The following is a 20,868-nucleotide window of genomic DNA, read 5'->3' as shown; positions in this document are numbered from 1 at the left end:
GAAGCACAGTGATGAAAGCACTCCAAATAGAATGAAAACAAAGGGGAATCAAGGCAAGTTTGAGAAAAATATAAGATGGCGGCTTGAGACACAGATTGCAGAACTTGTTGAAAAGCTGTAATAATTAAAAGAGTTTAATAATTTTGCGAAATGTGATTTCCAAAAGGTGGTGATGACTGAGGGACAAAATAAAGAGCCCAGTAACCTATCTGCCTGCATTTGTAGAAATTTGGCACAGGAAATATAGAGCAATAGGAAGTGATGGGGGAAAGATGGACCATCTAATTTAAAAAGCCAGGCATTTTGGCTACCCATTTATGAAAAATAAGGTGTCTGTTTCCTATACAAATAAATCAAGGCCCCACACTTGAAACTTTATAAACTTTAGACAAAAAACATGGGAGTGTATAATATAGGAAAAATTTCTCATACAAGGTAGTAAAAACATAGCAAAGAATTTGACAATAACTGCACTACAACCAAAAATAGAATAAAGCAAATTTCAGAGAGGAGCCAGAGATCAAGAAAAATATTTGCAAATATTTAAGTTATAAAGAAATGATAAGAATTCTAAAAGTAACTCTACAAATTCATGAAAAAGAGAAGCAAACAAGCAACAGAAAAATGGTAAGAGGCTATAAATAAGGTAATTTGTATGAGAGAAACAATTATGTTTCAATAACCATGAAAAAATACTTTAAGGTATTCAAGCAAATACAAATTAAATTAAGAGGAACTTTCCATATCAACAGATTGTCAAATAAATAAATTAGCCCAATATACCCAAAGTTGGTGAGGTGGAATTTTCTCCCATTATTCCTACTGATACAAACTGATAAACCATCTTGGATACCAAATGGGCAAATATCCCTACAGTTGGACTCCTCTTCCACTCAGAAATTTCACCACTACTTTTATACTCTAGCTTAGAAAATCTCTTTCCTTTATCCACACGAAGATACATACAAAGATGTTCATAGCCTTATGATAATGAACAATTGGGAGAAAAGCCCTAAATAGCCTTCAGTAGGAAAATGGACAAATGAATTGTAATATGTTCATAAAAAGAAATGCCATGTCCATTTAAAAGGAATGACTACGTCTATGTGCATCACTATGAATGCATTTGCAATACATGAGTAAAATGATAGAGTGAAAAATAATATATTTCTTCTTTTACAAGTGGAAGAACAAGCCGAAAAATAACATATACAGTAAACCTTATTTAGTCTTAAAATCGTGCGTCGTTTGTCAGTGTGTTCATGTCTACATGTAGGAAAACCACAAAAACATGGATGGAAAGGATACGACCCGCACCATAGACGGTGGCTGACTTTGGGGTTGACAGAGGAGAAAGAAATGAAGAAGTGGCTTACATGTCTTGAACTATATGAGGAATGTTTTATTTTCCTAAAAAGTTTCAAGCAAATGTGGCCAAATTGGCCACATTTTAAAAATATGAAGCATAAAGTGTGTTATATTATTTTTCATATGTTCTTGGTATTTCATTAAAAAACCCTTAGGGATCCCTGGGTGGTGCAGTGGTTTAGTGCCTTCTTTGCCCCAGGGCACGATCCTGGAGACCCGGGATCGAATCCCACATCAGGCTCCCGGTGCATGGAGCCTGCTTCTCCCTCTGCCTGTGTCTCTGCCTCTCTCTCTCTCTCTGTGTGTGACTATCATAAATAAATAAAAATTTGAAAAAAAAAAAAACCCTTAAAAGACATTTGGCTAGAAGGGTTCTAATACTTTGTTCTATTGTCAGGGAAGAGGAATTTCCTATCCATATGGGTAATCAGTCTACACGTCCCAGCTTCATCCCTCGGGTGGAGGTGGCCCCACTGGAGCCAGGGAGGCATGTTGTACCCACCAAGGCGGGAAACCATGGCTAAGTGCCACTGCCTCATCCTGTGTAACGGAATTTGCAACATCTGCATTCGGCACGACTACCTCTGTCCATGTAATTTTTGGAAGTGGTAGGGAGTGTATACATTTTTGAGCAGAAAATTTTGTCCTTTTATTTTATTTTGAAGTATTTTTATTTAGGGAAGCCCTCTCAGCTCCCTCCACCCCTTGTTTCATGTGTGTGGTATTTTGAGAATGAATCATGATTTTATTTCTTTTTTTAAAGATTTTATTTATTTACTCATGAGAGACCCAGAGAGAGGCAGAGACACAGGCAGAGGGAGACACAGGCTCCCTGTGGATACCTGATGTGGAACTCGATCTCAGGACCCCAGGTAATGCCCTGAGCCTAAGGCAGATGCCCAACCTCTGAGCCACCCAGGTGTCCTAGAATGAATCATGATTTAAAAAATATTTTTTGTAAGATGGGTCTTAGAATTTTGAACCTTCCTTTTCTTTCTGTATTTCCCATCACAATAAACAAAAAAGAAGTAGACATTAACGTGTTGCTCTACTTTAGCTCAAGAACTCATATACTAAAGCTCTTTGCTATTTCTAGAACAAAACTTTACTCAAATTGTTACTTGTTATGGTTGCAGAGTTCATTTTAATAAAGACATCAGTACTTCCCCATACCCAAGAGGAATTGGAAGGGGCGGGGGGACTTGACAACTGGCCTTCTTTTCCCGTAGCTTTACCATTGTTCACGGTAGTGGCCGCGGTTGCCGTGGTGGACAGCGGCGATGATGGTAGAGAGGCTCTATTTTAGGAGTAAGGCGCTTGCTGAGAAGGTGAAGAGAGGGAAGAGAAAAAAATGAAAGGGATCCACAGGAGACACAGATGCTATAGCTACAGATAATGGGTTAGTCTCCGGATTTCCACTGACGGAATGAAGGAATTTTATCCAGGACACAATTCTAGTGGTAGCACAGACAACTGACAAGTTTTCTCCTTCATCAGAAGAATGTGTTCGCCAAAAATTATTCACCCTGATATTAGTGGGGTTTTTTTTGGATATATATGGATAACAGAAAACAATGGAATGTTTTCCTTTATCTTTTGTTACTTCTTCTTAAGGATATTTGTAGATCTTGTTTTTTATTTATTTATTTTTTTTAGATCTTGGTTTTAAAAAAGGATTCTATATATTTTAATATTAGAGTCTTAAAAGCATCGTATCTGGATTGGCCTTCTGTTGTTAAAGGCCTGAAGAGTGTTGGTGGGAAAGAGTACTTTCCTGCCCACGTCTCCCAGCCTGACCAAGAGGGATCACAGGACAGAAAGCTGGAAGGAGGTATGGTGGACCCATCAGTAGGACGTGGACGTCCTGGGATGGTGGACCCATTAGTAGGATGACTGTCGTTTATCAAAGAGGGACACTTTAGGAATGAAGAGGGTTGCTAATCGGAAAGACACCAATACAACAGGGGTAAACCAGCACTATCCCCCCAAATTGAGGCAGATTGCCCTCCTACCCACTCAGCCCCGATTCCTTCTCTTCTATGCTTTGATTTTTCATTAAGTTATGAAAAATGGGGCACTTCCCACAGATTCTGGGAAGACATCTCTTTAAGGACAATGCAGGTGTGGTGCCTTAGCCAGCTACAATTATAATCTCCTGGGACTTATATGCAAAAATATATATGTGGGGACGCCTGGGTGGCTCAGCAGGTGAGCGTCTGCCTTCAGCCCAGGCTGTGATCCTGGAGACCTGGGATCGAGTCCCACGTCGGGTTCCCTGCATGGAGCCTGCTTCTCCCTCTGCCTGGGTCTCTGCCTCTCTCTCTCTCTCTCTCTCTCTGGGCCTCTCATGAATAAATATATAAGATCTTTTAAAAATATATATATATAATCTGCATGAGTGTTTGGAGGAAGCTCCATAGACAAGATATAAATTTGAACCTTAACTCTGAGGGATGGGCAACTTTTCAAAATAAGTTCTGAGTGTAGGGATTGAACTTAGGCAAGACATGGCCTGGAAGCAAGTGTCTGGTTTCCGAGTTGGACCCAGAGTTAGAGATAAGGGGGAGGATCTGGGGAGGAGGTAACCCGGTGCTTCTCAAACTCCAACCTGTGCAGGAGTCACCTGGGAAACCTGCTCCCGATTCAGTCTGGGGAGGGCCTGATGTCTGCCTGCGTGAGCTGCGGGTCCAGGGGCCACATGGGGGGGCGCAGAGAAGTGCAAACGGACAGCCCGCGTGTTGATTCTGGAACGGCAGGGCAAGATCTACTCGCAAGGTAGGGTATCTGGGCAGCATTTTTACTACGAGAGATTTTATTCAAATGCCCACAAAGCCCGAGCAGGGAAGCCGGAAAAGTGACGGGGAGCCGTGCACAACTGAAAAGCACAAGCCTGTCTCTAAAGGGGGAGCTCCCCTTGAGTGCAAAGAACTGTTGACGTAGAATATGGTCCTAGCATTACCAAATTCCTGAGTTTTTCAAGGAAAGCCAGAAATTCCGATTTTATTTTTAATATGAAATGTGTTGGTTCATAAATCATAATTCTAAGGAAACACACACTCACACACATTCCATTGTGAGTCAAATACGTCATATTTTCCTGTTGGGCTTGGTCATCAGCTTGCAACTGCTTCATCTAAATTGTGGAGCAGGGTCCAAGAGTCCAGAGTGTGGTTACGGGCAGGTCGAGCCGTGACTAAGGGCCCCTGGGGACTTCCCCGCAGGATCCTGGCTCACCATTACCAACTCAAGTTCAGGAGGAGGCTGCGTGATAAGGAGTGGGGGTCAGAGCCCAGACACCGAGAAGGATGTAAATCAACTGTAGGAATAGAGACGTGATGCCAGGAGGTCGTGGGCTAGGTCTTCGTACGGTCAGAGTGGTCGGGGCCTCAAATGCAAGATGAGGATTTCAGATCATTTCCAATCAACGACTGAAAATCTCTGACTTGATTTCGCATCAGGGCAGGGCCAGGTGAAATAGGGACGTTGTTAGGGAAACTAATAATTCAATACTTGGAATTTTGCTTTTGATCGTGCTTTAAAGTGGCCACGCGTGAGCGGCCGGTGACGTCCCGCTGAGGAGGCCCGTGTTGGGATGAGGCCGGGGTGGTGGCCGCTGGCGCCGGGTTTCCTATTCACTTGTCTGTTCCGGCGCTCAGCTGCAGCTGGTGCTCCCAGCGTCATCAGGCGGCCGGTCCCTTAAACTCCAAGTGGATCCTTGGAAGACGGGGTGGCTCTGGGGCGGCCTGGGAAGAAGGGGGTGCAGGTTGGGGGGCGGGTCAGAGAGGGAGAACGAAGAGGACGGGGCGGCGGGCTGGTGCCGGGGTCCACTCATCTTGGAGACCCAGGTTCATCAGCAGGACGGGAAGCACCGGCGGGAGGAGGCACTTCGGGGAGTCCACGCGTGTCCGCCAGGAGGACCACAGGCCCGGGCATGCACAGCTAGGCTGGTGTGGGGGCGCGGGGGGCTGTCGGGGGCCCAGGCTATCGGGTCCCCGCTCAGGCCATGACCTCGGGGTTGTGGATGGAGCCCCGCCTCGGCCTCCGGGCTCAACTCAGAATCTGCTGGAGGGTATCTGCTTCCCCCTCTGCCCCTCCCCCTGCTCACCTCTTTCTGTCTTTAAAATAAATAAATTAAATATATTTTTAAAAATCAATTAATGACCTAATTGAGCTCGTATTCACAAATTCTCTCCAGGGCAAATTAGGAAGTTTCAGTCAAGGCCCGGCTTTGTTCCATTGCTTTATTGTCAAGGTTACGGGACTTTCCATAAAACTGTCAGCCTGCGAACCCCTTTCTGCTTCCTCCTTTCAAAAGATAGTGAGGACGTGGTGTGGTCGCAGCTTCGGAAGGGAGCCCGGAGGTGCAGGGCTGCTGGGTGAGCAAACACCCTACGAGGGGGCGTCTGAGGGGAGCAGAGCTAGAAATTTTGCTGCCCTGGGAAAACCACAAATAAAACCCCTCATTAATCTCAGAGCAGTTTTGTACATTTGTCACAGGCAGCTCAGAATTTGCAGAGATTAAGCCCCGAGAGAGCAAAACGAAGCCACAGAATAGATGCGACTTGTTGACCCCTTAGGACAGGCCAGGTGCTTGCCTCAGAACTGTGTCCGTCAGCCACACAGAGGGAACATTTCAAGCGTTTGCATCGACGTGTGACCGATACGACCCTGCGCTGGTTTCAGGTATGATGAAGCCTAACGATGGCACGTTTGTCTGCGTCATGAAGCGACCACGGCGGGAAGCCCTGGTGCCACCTGCAGCCATGCAGAATCGGCATGTTTTTTCTCATGATGGGAACCTACGAGATTCACGTTCCTAGCATCTCGCAAATTCGAAATGCGTCATTATCGACGCGGTCACTGTACTGTACGTTGCATCCCTGTGGCTTTGTTATTTTACAAGCGGAACTTGGCACGTTCTGACCCCCTCCCGCGCCTTTGGGCCCTGCCCAACGCGCTCCCCTCTAGCAGCCTCAGGCCGTCCTCTTTGTCCATGGGCTTGGCTTGGCTTGATTTCCTTTGTTTCCGTGTTTATTCGCTCCCACACATAAGTAAGTCATGTGGCACTTGTGTTTCTCTGTGTGACTTACGTCGCTGACCATAGGACCTTGAGGGCCAGCGTGGTGCCCAGCTGGGCGAGCTTAGCACTCTGTAGGGCTGAGGGGATTCCACTGCGTGTGCATGTGTTTATACGTAGGGAGAAAACCCGCACGGCGTCCGTGTGTACGTGACACGCATCCCATCTCCGTCCACACGTGCTCACACGACTCTGAACTGTGGGTGACGCCCCGCATCGGGTGCAGCCAGGCCCCCGCAGGGCCGCCAGGGCCTAGGAGCGCTGTCCTCCCGGAGCCCAGGGGCCTGTCCCGCACTGGCGTGCCCGCCGGCCTGGGCGCCCCTGGGAGTCGGGGCTTTGGGCCTCCCACCCCAGGGTGCAGGCTGGATGGGAGTGGGGCAGGCCCACTAGCGTTAGCAAGGCTAAGGAGGGGCGCCAAGTGGCACCTGCACCCCCAGACCCCGCCCCTGCCCGGGTGCTCTAGGCACCTTCAAACTGCTGTTGGGGCTCAGTGTCGGGGGCACGAGTGGGGCAGGAGCAGAGGGGACTCTCCATGCCCACAGCCCCCGGTTCCCCGGAACCTCAGCCTCATGGGTTTTCAAAGCCAGACCTTCGGGGAGCTGGTCTCCCTGGTGCAGATCCCGGAGTCAGGCGCCTGGGGTGGGGCGCAAAACCTCCCACTGCTCAGGAAGAAACCTCAGACCTCGAGGTTCCTCCCAATGCTGGGTCCCCGCAGGCACATGGGGGGTCTGGTAGGACCGCATCTGTCTGTCCGTCCCTCTGGATGCGGCTCCTCCATCCTTTGTAACGAAGGAAGCCGTTCAGCTGCTTCTTAGGGGATTTCTTAGTTTCTTGGGCGATTCGTAGAGTCTTTCAGGAGAAATGATCTCCCGTGTAGCTGTGGGTGTGTCGTGTCTGTGGGAGGGGGCGAGGCCACACCCCCACCCTGAATCCGGATCTCAACCTTCTCCCATCATTGCCCTAAAACAGAAACGCACAATTTGATCCCTTCACAGACACTACTAAGAATCTTCTTTCTGTTGGGCCTCCTGTGCTTGCCCAGGGGCTCAGCCCCCAGGACACGGCGCAGGAGGCCCTCACCCTGGGGGCCCCTCAGGGCCTGATCCCCTCACCTGGGCACCCGGGCACCCAGTGGGGTGCCGGCCTCCCGCCTCGGAGACCATGAGCAGCAAAGTTCTCTCTGGGTCCACATCTCCCTGGTGATGGGAGGACAGGGAGGCCCACGTGAGGCGGGCCATGGCCCGGGGCCCGGGAGGTGCAGTTGGCAGCGCGTGGGACCGGCTGGGGGGGAGGCAGCCCGGGACCGGGTGCAGGCCCGGAGCCGGGGTGCATGTGGGGGGCAGGCTCAGGGGTGCACAGGCTCTAGGCCGGGGGTGCATGTTGGGGGCAGGCTCAGGGGCACAGACGCTCCGGGACCGGGGTGCATGTGGGGGGCAGGCTCAGGGGAGCACACTCTGGGGCCTGGCGGGTGCACGTGGGGGGCAGGCTCAGGGGCAGACGTTCCGGGGGGAGCCGGAGCTGTGCGCGGTCCCCCCACCACGGGGAGGTGAAGGAGCCCCGCAGAGGAGGACCTGGTTGGCGTCGCCTTCCTCGCGGCCTCCAGGGTTTGGGTCCTGCAGCTTCCCGCCTTCTGGGCTCGTTTTTGGGGGGTGCTGGGGGGGGCCGGGGGGTTTGGGGGCGGGGTGCTGGGGCGGAGGCCAGGAGTGCTTGCGGGGGGCGGGGCTGCTGCGGGGGTGGGGGCAGGGTGCGGGTGCGGGTCCGGGCTCGGGTGCGGGTGCAGGTGCAGGTGCGGGTGCGGGTCCGGGTGCGGGTGCAGGTGCAGGTGCGGGTGCGGGCTCGGGTGCGGGTCCGGGCGCGGGTGCGGTCCGGGTGCGGGCGCGGGTGCGGATGCGGGTGCGGGTCCGGGCGCGGGTGCGGGTGCGGGTGCGGGTCCGGGCGCGGGTGCGGGTGCGGGTGCGGGTCCGGGTTCGGGTGCGGGTGCAGGTGCGGGTGCGGGTGCGGGTGCGGGTGCGGGTCCGGGTGCGGGTGCGGGTGCGGGTCCGGTTGCGGGTGCGGGTGCTGGTGCGGGTGCGGGTGCGGGTCCGGGTGCGGGTCCGGGTGCGGGTGCGCCGCGCGCCTCACCTTGTCTCGCCCGCTCCGCCCGCAGGAGGCCGAATGCGCCTACACCCTGGCCGTGGTGGCCGCGCTCTGGCTCACGGAGGCCCTGCCGCTGCCCGTCACCGCCCTGCTGCCCGGACTCCTGTTTCCGCTCTTCGGGATCACGGCCTCCAAGGAGGTGGGTCCTCCCCGGGGACAGCGCGCGGGACCCGGGGCCCCACGGCTGCTTCCGGACCCCGACACCCAGCCCGGAGCCCCCCGCGCCCCCTCCCAGCACCCGCAGCGCAGGCGCCCCCGGCCGCACACCCCCCGGGCTGCGGCCCCTGGGGCGGGAGGGCTGCGTGGGAGGGCTGCGGCCACCCGCCTGCACCGGCCTGCACCTGCCTGCACCTGCACCCACCTCTACCCACTGGCATCCGCCTGCACCGGCCTGCACCTGCCTGCAACTGCCTGCACCTGCCTGCACCTTCCTGCCTGCACCTGCCTGCACCTGCCTGCACCTTCCTGCCTCCACCTGCCTGCACCGGCCTGCACCTGCCTGCACCTGCCTGCACCTGCCTGCACCTGCCTGCAATTGCCTGCACCTGCCTGCACCTTCCTGCCTGCACCTGCCTGCACCAGCCTGAACCTGCCTGCACCTTCCTGCCTGCACCTGCCTGCACCGGCCTGCACCTGCCTGCACCTGCACCCACCTCCACCCACTGGCACCTGCCTGCACCTGCCTCCACCTGCCTGCACCTGCCTGCACCTGCCTGCAGCCGCCTGCACCTGCCTGCAGCCGCCTGCACCTGCCTGCACCTTCCTGCCTGCACCTGCCTGCACCGGCCTGCACCTGCCTGCACCTGCACCCACCTGCACCCACCGGCACCTGCCTGCACCTGCCTCCACCTGCCTGCACCCGCCTGCACCTGCCTCCACCTGCCTGCACCTGCCTGCACCTGCCTGCACCTTCCTGCCTGCACCTGCCTGCACCTGCCTGCACCTGCCTGCACCTGCACCCACCTCCACCCACCGGCACCTGCCTGCACCTGCCTCCACCTGCCTGCACCTGCCTGCAACTGCCTGCACCTGCCTGCAGCCGCCTGCACCTGCCTGTACCTGCCTGCACCTGCACCCACCTGCAACCACCAGCACCTGCCTGCACCTGCCTGCACCTGCCTGCAGCTGCCTGCAGCTGCCTCCACCTTCCTGCCTGCACCTGCCCCCACCTCCACCTGTCTGCACCCACCTGCACCCACCTGCACCTGCCTGCACCCGTCTCCATCTGCCTCCACCTTCCTGCCTGCACCCGCCTCTACCTGCCTCCATCCGCCTGCACCCACCCACCTCCACCTACCTGCCACCTGCCTGCACCTGCCTGCACCTGTCTGCACCTGCTTCCACCTTCCTGCCTGCACCTGTCTGCACCTGCCTCCATCTTCCTGCCTGCACCCTCCTCTACCTGCCTCCATCTGCCTCCACCTGCACCCACCTCCACCCACCTGAACCCACACACTTCCACCTGTCTGCCATCTGCCTCCACCCGCCTCCATCTACCTGCCACCCACCTCCACCTGCCTGCCATCTGTCTGCCACTGCCTCCACCCACCTCCATCTACCTGCCACCCACCTCCACCTGCCTGCCACCTGCCTTCACCGGCCTCCACCTGCCTCCACCCACCTCCACCCACCTGCCACCTGCCTCCACTTGCCTCCACCACCTCCACCTACCTGCGACCTTCCTCCACCCACCTCCACCCTCCTCCACCCACCTCCACCCACCTGCCACCTGCCTCCACCCACTTCCACCCTCCTCCACCCACCTCCACCCACCTGCCACCTGCCTGCACCCACCTGCACCCACCTCCCAGCGACAGGACCAAGCCTTTCACATCCTGCATAAGCAGCTGCTTTTCAGCAGTTTGGCTTTACACCATGTAAAAAAGCAATGTTTGTGTTTAATGAGGACAAAGCCACCGTGTTCTCTTGTCCATGCTCCTGCCACCTCCAGAGACAAAGCCCAATGAACTTTGCTGTGTGACCCATCTGCTCTGCTGCAAGGACTTTAGTCCCGCCGGGAGGTGCAACCTCCGACGCAGGCCGAGGCTCCGGTGACCTCGGGGCTCCCGTCACAGGCCTGGCCACCCGGCTCGAGGAGCCGCCCCAGGGTGCCCTCATCCAGCACCCAATGCCCAGCGCCCAGCACCCAGCGCCCAGGTCCTTGGGGCACCAGGCCCGCAGTCCGGCGCCTGTGGACTCAGGTCTTAGGCCACAGCCCAACGCTGTGGGGCGCCTGTCTGGCCACGGGGTGCAGACTTTTCTTTTTACCAACCCGTGACGCAGGACAAGAATCTTTCTGGGTTTTCCCTCGTTTTCACGCCGTCCTTCCTCCTTTTGCTTTCATCTCTCTGCATCTCAGATCCGCCTCACTGTCCTCACTGTGTTCCCCTTCCCTCCTGACCTCCACGCTGGCCTGCACGGCCCGCTCGCGGGGGGCAGGGTCTCCAGGGCTGCGGCCGCTGCCCCACAGCGCCTGGGCCCGGCCCCGGAACCCCGGGAGTGCTCGCGGGCTCCCGGTGAAGGGCCTGGCGAGCTCTCGGGGACGACGTGTCCCTATGGGGCCCGCCCCGCGGCCTGGGGGGTTCGCCCCGAGGGCCCTCAGGTTCAGCGGGGACATGCTTGGCTCTTCGGGCTTCAGAACTGAGGGTGAATGTTTAGAGAGAGGCTGAGATAGAGACCGGCTCCCCGGAGTCGGGGCGCTTCCGTGCCCACAGGTTAGAGGAGGACAGAGCCGGGGAGCACGACAGCTGCCAGAGGGACCCTGGCCCTGGCCCCGCGGGCTGCGGAGGCCGGGCCGGCACCCCGACGTCAGCCTCGCCCGCTGGCCAGCCGGACCTTGGCCGCCGGGCGGGGACTTCCCTCCAGGATTCCTGACAGATGAGGTCACTCAGGAAATAAGGCTTCCTGTGTGGGGGCCTACAACAGCCCACACGAAAATGCGTATTATTTTTCAAAACTTTTAATATTTAAGTCATTCACCTGTATTTATTTTTTTTAAGATTTTATTTATTTATTCATGAGAGACGCAGAGATGCAGAGACACAGGCAGAGGGAGAAGCAGCTGCCCTGCAGGGGGCCTGATGCGGGACTCGATCCCGGGACCCTGGGGTCACACCCTGAGCCCAAGGCAGATGCTCAGCCGCCGAGCCCCCCGGGGGCCCAAGTCACTTATCTTTATTGAGCTCAAGTGTGAAACTCCGTCACTTTGACGCTCAGCGTTCCTCTAAACATCCCAGGTCACGCACACGCACGCACACACCCAACAAGAGCAACAAAAGCCCCCTCGCCTTCCGCAGGGCAGTGCTGCTTGGATGCCCATAGCTGTCATTTCCTTCTGCCGCTTCCCCAGCTCGTCTGCACGGTCCTATGGTCCGCAGCCCTCGCCTCCCTTCCTCAACCCCCACGGCCTCCGCCCGCAGCATCACCAGCATCTTCACTCCCCTTCCTGGAACCCCCTCTGGTTCGTCAGTGACGCTTACAGATTAACTAGTTAATAAGTGTAGGGGGTCACGTGGGGAGCGCTCGGTGCACACGAGTCAGCACTATTATTTGCACACTGGCAGCAGTGAATAGGCCACTCTAGACACATTCGGACTGTTGCAAAGCTAAGTGAGTCTATCTCCCCTCCGCTATTTCAGCCTAAATTCATTTTAAACTTCGTGTGATTTTTTAAGCTTAATGGGAATTTACAGCAAATCAAAGTCCTTAGGTCTTTTAGTGTAGACGACTTCTCTTCAGCCTTGTGATCCTCTTTTCAGACAGTACGACTGATCTTTTACTAGGAAATATCTGACCAAAGGTACAGGGAAAGGTCTAGAGAGTTAGAAGATCTGAGCCTAAAACCTGATATTCAGGACACCCGGGGGGCTCAGTCGCTTGAGCCTTCGGCTCAGGTCGTGATCTCAGGCCCCTGGGATCCAGTCCTGCGTCAGGCTCCCTACTTGGCCGGGAGCCTGCTCCTCCCTCTTCCTCTGCTGCTTCCCCTGCTTATGTTCTCTCTCTGTGTCAAATAAATAAATAATAATAAAAAACCCACCCAATATTCACACTAATTACTTATATGACCCTGATCTGTCCCTCGGCAACGCTTCTTTTTTTCCACGTATGAGTAGGGAATGACAATGCCACACAATCCAGGGGTGGTTGTGAGAGTCAAGCCAATATAGATGTGTAATGCTAATGCGTACGACGCATCAAGTGTTCTTATCAATTTTAATACCCACAGTCAAAGGTGTTGGACTCTCATGCCAGCGCACGGAAGCGTACTGAATCTCAGCTCCTTGAGAGCCATTGACAATCGTGAGTCTTTGGTATCCTCCCCTAAGCCCAGAGCCCTCCACAGCCTCCTCTTTGGCCACCATAGTTTTAATCTCACTTTCTGTATTTATTAAGACAATGCTAAATGTCTATATCTTACCGAGCACCTTGTACCAAAGAATATCAACAAGTATTGAATTTTCTCGTGTCTGTTGAATAAAATCTGAAATGCTAAATATTTAGTGTGCCCGGTTAGATATTCCAAAACAGACATCATTATTATTGTCATTGACCATATGTTTATACATGAATTTTACACCCATAACTGTGGAGGTATATGTGCATATGCATATGCAGATGTCATGTCACATATTTCCTCAGTCGTTTGATAAATACGCGCTAGGCTCTTGGGAATACATTAATGAGTAAATACAGACAAGAGTCCTCGTCTTCCTAGGAGAGAAGAGACAATATACCTTAATGTATAGGTGAATTACAGTGAGTTAGGAGGTAATTGGTGTCATGAGAAAATGCAACAGGACAATGGAGATCAGGAGAGTTTCAGTTTTAAATAGGATGATCGGAGTAGACCTCGATAAGGTGTCAGTACTTGAACAAAGACTTACACATGAGGGAGTTCGTCGTGTGGCCATCGGGGGAACACCCATTGCTGAGGGCAAACACCCACCACGAAGATGTCGAGGCGGGTACGTGTCTGCGGTGTGACGAGAGCAGGTGAGGACAGGAGGGAGGTGTTGATCTCCAGGGAGATCATTAGCAGAGGGCCTCGACCCCCGAGGGCCAAGGTAGGCCACCGCAAAGGTGTGACTCTCAATGAAATGAGACCCTCTAGTGAGTTTTAAGTAGAAGAGTGACATTATCAGTTTGACTTTTATTTAAAAGGATAATTTGGACTGCTGTGTTGAGAAATAAGGCAGAAAGAAGGAAACGGGTAGCAGGTTATTGCAATAATCCAGTTGAGAGGCCGTGGTAATTCAGAGCAGGGATAGTAATGGGGATATTGAATCTATTGTTAATGTATTTTTAAGATTAAAACCAACAAAATTTCCTGTATGATTCGATACGGCATATGACAGGGAAGATAAAAAGGATTCAAGGATGCTTCAAAACTCTTTGACTTGGCAGCTGGAAAAATGGAGTTGCCATCAGTTGAAATGGGGAAAACTATGAGCAGAGTAGGCTTCCTGCAAAAGAGAGGCTGACGCCGGGAGTACAAAGCTTGACACTAAGTTTGAAATAACTAATGTCTAAGTGAAGGTGTTGATTAGGCAGTTAAATACAAATGAGTCCAGAGTTTATGCGATAGACCTGAGCTGGAAATACAGATTTGAGAATTGTCAAGCAAATAGATGGTATGGAAAGCCCTAAAATTTGATGAGGTGATTTAGAGAGTGAGTGAAGATTTAAAACAAAACAAAACAAAATCAAAGAGGACGGGGATCCCTGGGTGGCTCGGCGGTTTAGCGCCTGGATCCTGGGGTCCCGGGATCGAGTCCCACGTCGGGTTCCCGGCATGGAGCCTGCTTCTCCCTCTGCCTGGATCTCTGCCTCTCTCTCTCTCTCTCTCTCTCTCTCTTTCTCTGTCTATCATAACTGAATAAATAAATAAATCTTTAAAAAAATCAAAGAGGACAAAGAACAAGCTCTGGAAAACTAAAATATTAAGAGATTGATGAGAAGTACTAGCAAAGAAGAATGAGAAGGATAGGTTATTGAGGTAGGAGGAAGGCCAGGAGAGTGTGGAATCCTGGAATCCAAGTGAAGAAATGTTTTAAGGATGAGGCAATGATCAAATGTGTCAAATCTGCTAATAGGTTAATTAATGTGAAAACTGGGACTTGACCATTGGAATTAGTAACAAAGCATAAATAAATATTTTTTAAAACAGCAAAATATATACGATATAATAGAATTATTTCTAATCATATGCATTATTACTAAGAGCTTTTCTAAAAAATCTCATTTAATTCACAAACTTGATGTGCAGTATTATTAAACTTTTATGGGCAAGCATATTGACTTGTAGAAAGCTTGTGAACTGGTACATTTTATAGCCAAGAGAGAACCCAGGTGCTGTGATTGCAAAACTGCATTTTTTTTTTATGAAATCCCATTTTGAGACAGAAATAGGACTATCTTGATCTTAAAAATAGATTTCAAATTTCATTAGGAATTTTATTTGACATGCCTACTTTGCCTCAAAAATATCAGTGGCCTTTTCAAACCAGTAGCATTTTCTCTTATTACCTCCTATGTCTGTAGGCTATAAAGAAACACATATGCTTGTGACTAATGTGCTACAAATACACTAACCTGATGAAACCCAAAGAATGGGTAATACAATGAAAAGCAAAGAATGTGAAAATTCCTCCTTAAACTGCAATTGATTTCATTTAGACAATTGGGCTGGAGGCCATTTTTTGTTTACATAGCCTATTAAGAGATTGGCACACTATGAATCTGAGGGCCAAATCCAGCCCGCTACCCAACTTTTAAAATAAAATTTTATTGGAAACACACAAAGCCATGGCCATCCATTTACATATTTTCTTTGGCTGCTTTTTTTGCTACAAAGACAAGTTGAGTAGTTGCAATAGAAACAATAAGGCTCACAAAGTCTAAAACATTTATTATCTGACCTTTTACAGACCAAGTCAGCCAACTGTTAGCATAATCTAAAGAGATCACAATAAGAATGTCTCATGGTCCTGGCCTTCCTTCTGTGTTTAAGTACTTACTAATAATGGCTTGCTGCTCCTTTGTGTTTTTGAAGTCATTCTGCATTTATTTTTTTCATTGAATTCTCAGACTGTGATAATAGGGTGAGTGGGTCTTATTTTCATGAGCAAAACTGTAAAAGAGATGAGAAGAGAAAAATTCAAATGTCTATTCATCTTTTAAGAGTCAACTTGAGTATCGGGTCCTCTAAGAAGACTTTGCCAATTCCCCTAGAAAAAGGTGGTCGCTTACTCTTTGAGCCTCAACTCTACCTTGAAGAAACATGTCCCATCCACCTATGATGCCTTACTGCAGTCTGTTAACTTGTTTTTATCGCCTAATAACCTCTAAGCTTGAGTCTAGGGACTTAGTAATTCAATCTCTCCTGGGTACCAGTGTGTGTCGGGCATGGGCCAAGTCCACAAATTCAATGATTAGGAAGATACATCTCTGCCTTTAAAATATGTCTAGTCTAATAAAGGGGATAACTAAGTAAATAAATGATCACTGTATAGATTAAGATGTGCTCTGGCAAAAGGAAGTAGCATCCAACCAAGTTGAGGACAGTCAGGGAAGGAATCTTAGAACTGACGCCTGAGTTCATCCGTGAAGGAAGATGTTGGATCACCAAAGAGAAGAGAGTCATTCCAGGTTAAATGACAGGCAAGTGTTAGAGCATCTCTGTGACCAGAGAATGTCACACGTAGGAAAAGTTGGCCGAGCACTAACAGACTAAGCTGGAAAAGTGAGATAGGACTAGGTGATGAAGAATCTTAGGAGACATGTTGGGGGCAGCCCGGGTGCCTCAGCGGTTTAGCGCCACCTTCAGCCCAGGGCGTGATCCTGGAGACCTGGGATCAAGTCTGACGTTGGGCTCCCTGCATGGAGCCTGCTTCTCCCTCTGCCTGGGTCTCTGCCTCTCTCTGGGTGTCTCTCATGAATAAATAAATAAAATCTTAAAAAAAAAAAAAAAGAAGAAGAAGACATGTTGGGTGGGAAATTTGGATAAAGTCTTAAAAGACGTGGAGTCCAGTGAAGGCGTACAAGGAGCACAATAATGTGATTAGATTTACACTTCAGAAAACTAGCTGTGACAGTGGTAAGGGGCAGAATAGGAAGACACAGATCCAATAGTAACCGTGCGAGAAGCAGGAAGGAGCTCCATCAAGGTAGTAACGTTTGAATAAAGCAAAGTGGACAATGCTTTCTTGTGCAATACTATTTTCCTACCGATATAAATAAATAAATATCAGAAAGGGAGACAGAACATGAAAGACTCCTGACTCTGGGAAACGAACTAGGGGTGGTGGAAGGGGAGGTGGGCGGGGAGTGGGGGTGACCGGGTGGTGGGCACTGAGGGGGGCACTTGACGGAATGAGCACTGGGTGTTATTCTGTATGTTGACAAATTGAACACCAATAAAAAATAAATTTATTAAAAAATAATAAATAAATAAATAAATAAATAAATAAATAAATAATCATGGGTTTATAATTTCAGGTGGCATCTGCTTATTTCAAAGACTTTCACCTACTGCTAATTGGAGTCATCTGTCTAGCAACATCAATAGAAAAATGGAACTTGCACAAGAGGATTGCTCTGAGAATGGTGATGACAGTGGGTGTGAACCCAGCATGGTAAGTACTCCCCGTACTGTTCCAGGTGTGCTTTCCAAACAGAGCAAATAGCTAAGTAGGTAATGCACATCCAGGCAGTCATTCATATCTCCGTGTAATTCATGCCTTTTTTCCTCTGCAAATATGAGAGGGATGTAAAGTGCCCTGGTGTTGTAGGAGGAAACAATAGCAGCAAGAGCTTCCAGGTCTAATTACACGGAGGCTGGGCTAAGTGCACAGGACCCCTGAGCCTTCCACACGCAGTGAGCAGCCTTGAACCCCAACAGACGGGACGGAGAGACTTCAGAGTACATTTCAGGCCTTCCTCGTTTATTTGGCCGATTTCACATGCAAGGCTTGTTCAGGAGCATCCCTGATCACAGGGAGGACGTTCAGAACCAAAGACAAAGACGTGACTGACAAAATGCAGATGTGTGCAGGAAAATTCCAGGGTGAACATTCTTCTTTTTAAGTGAACCGTTGCGAAACCAAACAACCAACTTAAGAAATTTCATCTACAGAGTGTGAAATCGCTCAGTTGACTGATTTTCCCCGCTGAAATACTTTTTTTTCCTTTACATTGTCTATTTTAGTTTTAATTCTAGCTCTTGTTAAGAACATGGATGTGAGCTAAAAAAAAAATATTTTCCAGTGTCATAAACACTTGCATCATAGCATTAAGCTCTAAAGCCTTAGGTGGTTCTTCCCTTCTCATTTTTCTTGGAAAACAAGAAAATTGTATTGAATCATGTTGCATAATTCCTCCTAGAATATATCCTCATCTGTATTTATCATTTATGAATCAAACAGTTTTGTTAAATACAAAAAATAACTTAGATGAGCCAATTTTTTAAAAAAAATATTCGTTACTTTAATTTTTATGACATATATGTATTAATAGAATTTCATTCTTGAGATGAAATGGTGTTTCCTGCCCCTTGGGGTGCCATAGACATGTGTATCTTTTCCTTGACCACCTGTTCAGTGACCCCAAGGGACGGGGTAGTGAGCTGCACAGCGGAGCAGAGTCCTCCCCGTTGTGCCACTACGTGGCTTTGAAGGCATTCTCCCCACGCAGGCTTATCTGCGCGCTATCTTTTTTTACAGGAAGATTTCACGTCTTGCCAATGTCTTAAATTAAAAGTATTTCTAGTTTAGTTTTTATCGAGAACCATTTCTTGTATAAACAGATATCTAAAAAGTTTTATATGTAGAAATCATTCACTTGATCTGAAGTTGAAACCTGGAGTGCAGACTTTGTCTTGTAGATCTACCTACAAAGGGAGTCACAGAATCTCATAAGTGGCTCTATATGGAAAGATCTGCCTCTGAATGATTTTCTGGGATTTCCAACTCAAAAGAGAGGATATTTTTTCCCCAAGTGTGATTTTGAAAGCTTAAAAATATGATTTAAAACCCTACAATCTGAGGGGTGCTATTTTTAAGGGAGAAGAACTACTCTATTTATAAGAGAAGACAATGTCACACATCCAGTTCTTGACCACAGGCAGGAGTGTCGAATTCGGGAAAGCACAAATAATAGAATCTACAGGAAATTCTGACACTGCGTTTCAGCTGGCAATTTTAACCATTCTCCTCCACCTACCGTATATCGAACCAGGGCAGGCAAAGGTAAAAAGTAGATTTACAAATATTAATTTCTCCGCTTGTCCTTGTGCCTCCTTGGCACACATACTAATACAGAGATGTGACCAAAAGATCAAAGAAAGAGTAAGGGACCCTAAATTGAAAAACTGATTTGATTTCATCTAAGTAGTATTTCAAGGTAAGTGTCACTCATCAAGGGCCTTCAGATATTGGCATGACATGTAAGCGGTCATACACTCAGTTTGACTTGCAGTTGGTCATAACTGACCCCTCTCCTGGGGTGAGAGAGTCTCGTCCCATAAGAACATCCCTCTTCCAAATGCCGCTTCCGTCCCCTCCTGGCTCCACCATCCTCGGGTTCCTCATCTGAGAGGAGCCTGAACCGACGTGTGTCTTGAAACTGTCCCCAGCCCAGCAGCAGCATCCCTTCCAGTAGAGTCACAGAGCGGGGACGCTGGAGAGCCCTTCCCCCTAAAAGCCCTCTCGTTCCAGGCTGACGCTGGGGCTCATGAGCAGCACCGCCTTCCTGTCCATGTGGCTCAGCAACACGTCAACCGCTGCCATGGTGATGCCCATCGTGGAGGCCGTGGCCCAGCAGATCATCAGCGCCCAGGCGGAGGTGGAGGCCACTCAGATGACCTCTCTCGGTGGATCCACCAACCATGGACTGGAGATCGACGGTATCACATGGCGCCCCAGCAGAAGCTCAAGAGGCCTGGCGTGGGTTCCACCAGCCACACCAGCAGGACGTGCATTTAACTCTCTCCTTTCTGTAGTTCCCAGTATTAATGCAAGGGAGCGGCATTGCCGCATATTTTACCTTCCTCTAATGGTTGAATCCACATGCTCTGGAAATAGAGAGAGAATCCCCGTCGGAGCCTCCAGCCCCTGAGGGAGCTCTCTCCCTCCCGCCTCTCATGGGCCCCGATTCTCAGACAGAATCGACCTTCCTGCATAATGGTGGGAATCGTTACTTCCGACATTCCATTTGGAAAGAGTATTATTACATTTGGCCGTGGTTATTTCTGGCTCTGATAAATTGCCCTGGTGGAGTGAAAAATGGTGGGGTGATATCTATATTTATAAAATGCTTTATTAAAATGAATGTTATGTCAGTACAGGTGAATTTATTTTCAGTTTCTAGTAATGCCTGCATCTTTACACACCCACACAGGCACATGCTGATAACCCTTTAAATTGTTTTTCTTTACTACTTTGCAGAAAGTGTTAATGGACAAGAAACAAATGAGAGGAATGAGAAGACAATACCAGCTCCAGGGTAAGGAATATTGACATTTTGATCAGGATTTTCTAAATTACATTTTAATAAAATTATAAACTGGGTCAATTTATTTTTCAGATACGGTAATGATGCAGGAAAAGTTTCGAGCAAGACGGAGCCAGAAAAGGTACCTTAAATGTGATTCTTTCTAAATAATTATATGTGAAATTATCTTAGACCTGCCGTTAGAGGTGCATGCATTTTTTCTTTTATTTTTAGAAAGGGAGGAGGGAAGGGGAGAGAAAGAGAGAGAATCCTAAGCAGGATCCAAGCTCAGTGTGGAGTCCATCCCCGGGGCTCGATCTCATGACCCTGAAATCATGACTGGGTTGAAATCAAGAGCGAGATGCTCAACCAGCCGAGCCCCCCGGGCGCCCTGAGATGTATGCACATTAAAACCTGTTACTTCCTTCCTTGCCTAAGTCAAAGCGGGTGTAATGGTTTGATGAGTCCTCGCAGACATAGACTAAAATCAACACTCTGGTAGAAAACATGTTTGGGTTTGAGGATTAGCATCATTAGTTTCTCCTTCCACTGAGTTCATGGTGATGGGAGTTAGCATATGCAGTTTAAAGAAATATAATTCCAGTCTCAGAATGTCTCATTTTCTTAGTAAAATCTTATCAGCCCGAAAGCCTGATTTTCACTAGAACTATCCTTATTTCTTTCAGGTCATAAACTTAGAGCAACTCTTATTTGCCTAATTACAATCCAGTTATCTTTAGTGTCCCCAGTAAAAAATTCAGTACAGAATTTATGAATCGCTCTTGTCAAACAGATGAAGG

At 49.7% G+C, this 20,868-nt stretch overlaps 1 pseudogene; it reads left to right on the top strand.

Moving 5' to 3' along the window:
• Positions 1-20,868, top strand: part of LOC140597359 (solute carrier family 13 member 1-like) — a 78,319-nt pseudogene that overhangs the window by 10,478 nt on the left and 46,973 nt on the right.

The sequence above is a fragment of the Vulpes vulpes genome, unplaced genomic scaffold (genome assembly GCF_048418805.1).
Source record: "Vulpes vulpes isolate BD-2025 unplaced genomic scaffold, VulVul3 u000000710, whole genome shotgun sequence".
In the NCBI taxonomy this organism is placed as follows: domain Eukaryota; kingdom Metazoa; phylum Chordata; class Mammalia; order Carnivora; family Canidae; genus Vulpes; species Vulpes vulpes.
Note: the sequence above shows the minus strand (reverse complement) of the source record. Positions and strands in the feature narration are given on the sequence as shown.